Here is a 4,981-nt window from a genome sequence, read left to right as displayed (position 1 = left end):
TAGCACGAGAATTCTGGATCAATCTGAAAAATCTCCATCCCTTCCACACACTACTCCTTTCCCCTGCCGAGTGAGTCACGCCTACCCCGAAAGGGAAATGGCCTAATGGTGTAATAATAAAATAATGATATCTTGCATCATTTTCGAGAAAAGTAACAAAATTCAATTTTTATAAACAAAAAAATTATCTTGACAACAAAAATGGTCCAGCCTGCATAAAATTCATAGAATATATTTTTTATATAAACAAAATTTGTAAAAATGTAAAAAAATAAAAATATTAGATTTGCCTCCTTTAAAGAAGTTACCCGTAAGTTTCTAGTCCTTCAATTTGTTTGATGAAATTTTATATATAAATCAACAATTGAATTTTGAACGGACTTAATTTTGTATTTTAGTACTCGTACTGATATTTTCTGTATCTCTATACAAATTTATATTGACAGTAATGGTTAAAACTCAAAGAATAAATAAAATATAAAAGACAGTCACAATAAAAAAAATTTTCAACTTCAATTGTTCATTTATATATGAAATTTGAGAGACGTTATTATTGTTAACCTTTTTAATTATTTAAAAATATTTTTCACAAGTTTTTGTTTATATAAATAAGATGTTCTAAAAGTTGTATACGGGCTAAACCATTTTTGTTGCAAAGAGAATTTTTTCGTTTGTGTAAATTAAATTTTGTGATTTTTCTCGGAATTGGTGCAAGATATCATGAATAAGCAAAAGAACTTTTTGTACAACATTTTATTAAACTGTGAAAAATATCTTAAGAATTTTTCGTATCTGTCTTGGTTTAAAAGAAAAATGCGAACATCAGATTTTATGAAATAAAATTCTTCTGGCCACAAAAGTAATTTAGTCCGCATAAAACACTCGTAGAAATCGCGTTCTTCTCTCCCTTTTCGCACAATATACTATTGTCCCCGTGAGATTTTGTGACATAAAGTGTAGTAGAACCTGCCTAATTTGACATGGATTTGTTTAAATATTGTTATATTATAACTTCGTTTTCATTTTCTACAAGAATTTCCAAAAAATTGCAACCAAAAGAATTTAAAACTACAAGAACCTACAGGAATTTACAAGTTTCGTAGTCAAAAAGTTGTTCTTTTTCGACCTTGAATGATAAATATTTAGAATATTTTAAAGACATAATTTTAAATTAAGATGTGCACATGATCGCCATTACAAAAAAGGCTTCTATGTTATAACTTTAAAGGAATGGTAGAATATTAAAACACAATAATGAATAATCATTATTAAACAACGAAAAATCTTAGTTTTTTTCTTAAAATATATAGCAATCGATTTGACACCATATATATAATTGAAAATTAAGTATTTGCAATTGTCTCAGCATTTGTCATCCTAGATCGAAAAACAGCAGCTTTTTGACTGCAAATAAAAATTGAATAATTGAGAAGGAATGAATAACGATAATTGAAATTAAAATACTCGAATCTTCAAGATACACATTTTTTTTATTTTAAGTTATAAAAACTGAAATTAATTTAAAATTTTCAAAATTAATGCTTTTTGTTACTTCAAACTCTTAATACTGTTGAGTATATAATGGTAGCTTTTAAAACTTTTCCATTTCAAAAAATTTAATTTAAAGCCTTTAAACAGCAATATTTGAAATTTTCAACTTCTATTACAGTTAAAACATTAAAAAAATAGAAATCAACTTTGATCAATCCATTTTCAATACTATAAATTGAAGAATGAATATAAAATCTATATATGTTCAAAATTAGATGGTTTTAAGTAATTTTAAGGGCATGTGATACTTACAGTTTCCACGGCTTTTTTCCACAAAAATGAAAATTTTTAAAAACTGAATTCGGAGATGCTATAAAATATTATAACGGACGTCCCCGGATTCTTTTTTGAGGGATAATAACAAAAAAATGTATTGTGCTAAATAAAAATTTTATGCATATGTATTATTTTGAGGTTACGTCGTTTTTCATCTCTGCCTTTCCGATAATCTGGAAATTATTTATGAAATAAACTTTTTTGATTGCCTGCAAAAAGGGTTAGTTCCGGGAGATTAGTTACTATGTTTATTTGCAAGTCCAAAGTTTTCGGCCAAAAATATTGTGTATTTTGTAAGTAACGCACAGGAGAATTGTAACATACATAACCTCCAAATGTACATACGTTGTTAGCAATAACAAAAAATTTTTTGAAAAAAAAACACAAATAAAGTGTGTGGGGACGTCCGTTAGCATGTTCGCTATCATTTCCCAAATTTTTAAGACAAAATATTGATTATTCTGGAAAAAAAGCCGTCGGAACCTAAAACGGGTAAAATCGATACTAATTCCTAAGCGCTATGCAAATTAGTCAGATTTTGCTAAATTAAAACTTTTTAAAATTAAACCAAAAAAAGTGTGTGGGGACGTCCGTTAGCATGGTCGCTATCATGTCTCAAATTTTTAAGACAAAATATTGATTATTAAAGAAAAAAAGCCGTCGGAACCTTAAACTGGTAAAATCGACAATTTTCTAAGTATCACATGCCCTTAAGCTGTAACAATTAATTTATACATCAGCATTTGTTTTTAAATATACAGTTTGTTTTAACTGGTTTGAATATTCTTGAATTTCAAATTATTTTGTGTTCTTTTCCAAACTTATAAATATAGTTTAAACTTACTCGAATTTTTTCCAAATTAATAATTATTTAATTGTTATGTGATGATCAACTCATTTTTAGTTTAAAACATTTTGAAATTTTCTCTTAATGTTATGGTTATTAAAAACAATAATTGAAACTTCTAATAATTTGTAGTTTCTAACAGTATATGTAATTTATTATAATCCATCGCTTGTATTATTAATGCAACTGTGATGACTAAGTGACTGAATATTAACATTTTACAAAATGAACTTATACACACTTATATTTCTGATTTAATATTACGTTTAAAACATGTGAATATCTCGGTAAAATTTTAATTTAGAAGAAATGTTGCTTATCTGAAATTCCACTTTTAACAAAGCAAGATAAAATTTCGACAATAATATATGTATTTAAAAGAAAAACTAATGTTAAACAAAATAGTTAAATTCTTAATAAAAAAAAACTTAAGAAAAACGTTTAGATTTTCAACTAAAAACTTCCTTTTCAACCGAAACAAATTAATTTTTAACCAGACAGTTCTAGTTTTAACCAAACCAGATGAAATTTCTACAAAAATAAATTAATTTTCAAAAAAACAATGTTTAACAAATTCGTTAAACTTTTTAGTCAAGAAAGAAAAAAACTTGAATCAAATTGTATAGATTTAAACGCAGAAAGACAAAAAAAAATGGTTGAATTTTCATCAAAAAGTTCTTTTTCAACTGAAACAGATTCCTTTTTAACCAGACAGTTGCATTTTTGGCCAAACCAGATGAAATTTCTACAAAAATTAATTCATTAAAAAAAGCGGCTTAAGACGACGTTAAGACGATAATGATTAGAATGCTATATAAAAAATTTGAGTTTTAGAAAATAACTTTAAAATGATATATTCTTTTACACCTCTAGATCGTTCTGCCCCTCCCCTATCCGCACCGGCCTATTGTTCTGCCAATTGCACGGAACATTGTCTAATTGTCTTGACATTCAACCTAGAAAGATTAAGCCGTTACTCTATGACTTATTTTAATAATTTTTTTTACAATTTCGAATGAGTAATTAAACACCTTCTCCCCGGGACTACCCCTGGAGAAGCCACATTTGGTGATCAGTATATTCTCAACAATCAGGAAAATAGTGGCAGAATCGTTACCTAATAGCTCGCCAAAAACGGCCTCGGCTCTTAGACTAAGAGAAAAATGTCGCCGAGAGAACAGGTAGGTCGCAGTACCTTGACATCGTCTTGAGCAAAAAAAAATTCACCATATCGTTCAATTCTTTAGTCAAGAAAAAAAAAACTTAAATTAAATTGTTTAAATTTGAAGCCAGAAAGACAATCTTAAAAAAAAAGTTTAAAATTTTAATAAAAAAGTTCATTTTCAACCGAAATAGATTAATTTTTGACCAAAAAGATGAAAAATCTACAAAAAGGAATGCATGTTTACACAAAGCAAAAAATAAAGCCCAGCAAAATCGTAAAATGTTTAATGAAACAAAAATGTTAAGTCAAGAAAAAAAATTGAATAAAATTGTTTACTGTTCGACACAAAGAGATGAACTTTCAACAAAACAAATAGATTTTCGAACAAATATCTCATGTAAAAAAAATATTCAGAAAGCGTCCCCACCCCGTGTAAGTCAGCATAGAAAAATTGCCCCCCCCCTTAGGTAATTAATTGACGGTTCTCTAAATAAGGAGCTTAAAACGGGCGTAACGTGCTTAAAATAAAATTGAATAAAATTATTACTCTTCCATAGGTCTTTTCCTTTGTGATTTTTTCTCCAACTTTAATGTCGAGGAGTACTCTCTGAAAAAATTACGGATTCACGAGTATTGAATATGACGATTTTTATGAAGTTACATTTTTGTTTAATGTTCATGAATTTATATTTTACCAATTGGGTGCCGCTGAACGATGCAGCACTGTTTGAGTGCAACAAATAACGTGTTCGCCGGGAGTGTGTGAAGTGAAAGAAATTCGACCCTTGCAACTATAGACTCTCGAAAGAATGATTTTATCATCAGGATCTCTCACTTCCACGTGCATTCCTATTCCAGGACTTTTTGGAATGAAGCCCCGGCTTCTTGGATCTTAAACTTCAAATTGGTAGTTGACTGCAATAAATAATTTAAAAAAATGTTTATTCTTTCTTTGGGGATTCAATAGTATGTGAAAATAAAACAAGGAATGGAATGCACGAATTAAATAACAATGAATAAGTTTATTGTATAAATATATATACCAGGTGTATACATATGAAACCGGCATTGCCATCTAGCGGCCAGTAGGCACACTTGTAGGCACTGTCGGAACTTACCATTTGTGCTAATTGGCGTATTGT

General features: G+C 28.5%; 1 pseudogene; it reads right to left on the bottom strand.

Annotated features, from left to right (window-relative positions):
- The window catches only part of LOC117176548, a 26,181-nt pseudogene that overhangs the window by 10,872 nt on the left and 10,328 nt on the right, over positions 1–4,981 (bottom strand).

The sequence above is a fragment of the Belonocnema kinseyi genome, chromosome 7, assembly GCF_010883055.1.
Source record: "Belonocnema kinseyi isolate 2016_QV_RU_SX_M_011 chromosome 7, B_treatae_v1, whole genome shotgun sequence".
Classification (NCBI taxonomy): Eukaryota; Metazoa; Arthropoda; class Insecta; order Hymenoptera; family Cynipidae; genus Belonocnema; species Belonocnema kinseyi.
The sequence above is the reverse complement of the archived record's forward strand: the minus strand, read 5'-3'. Positions and strand labels throughout refer to the sequence as shown.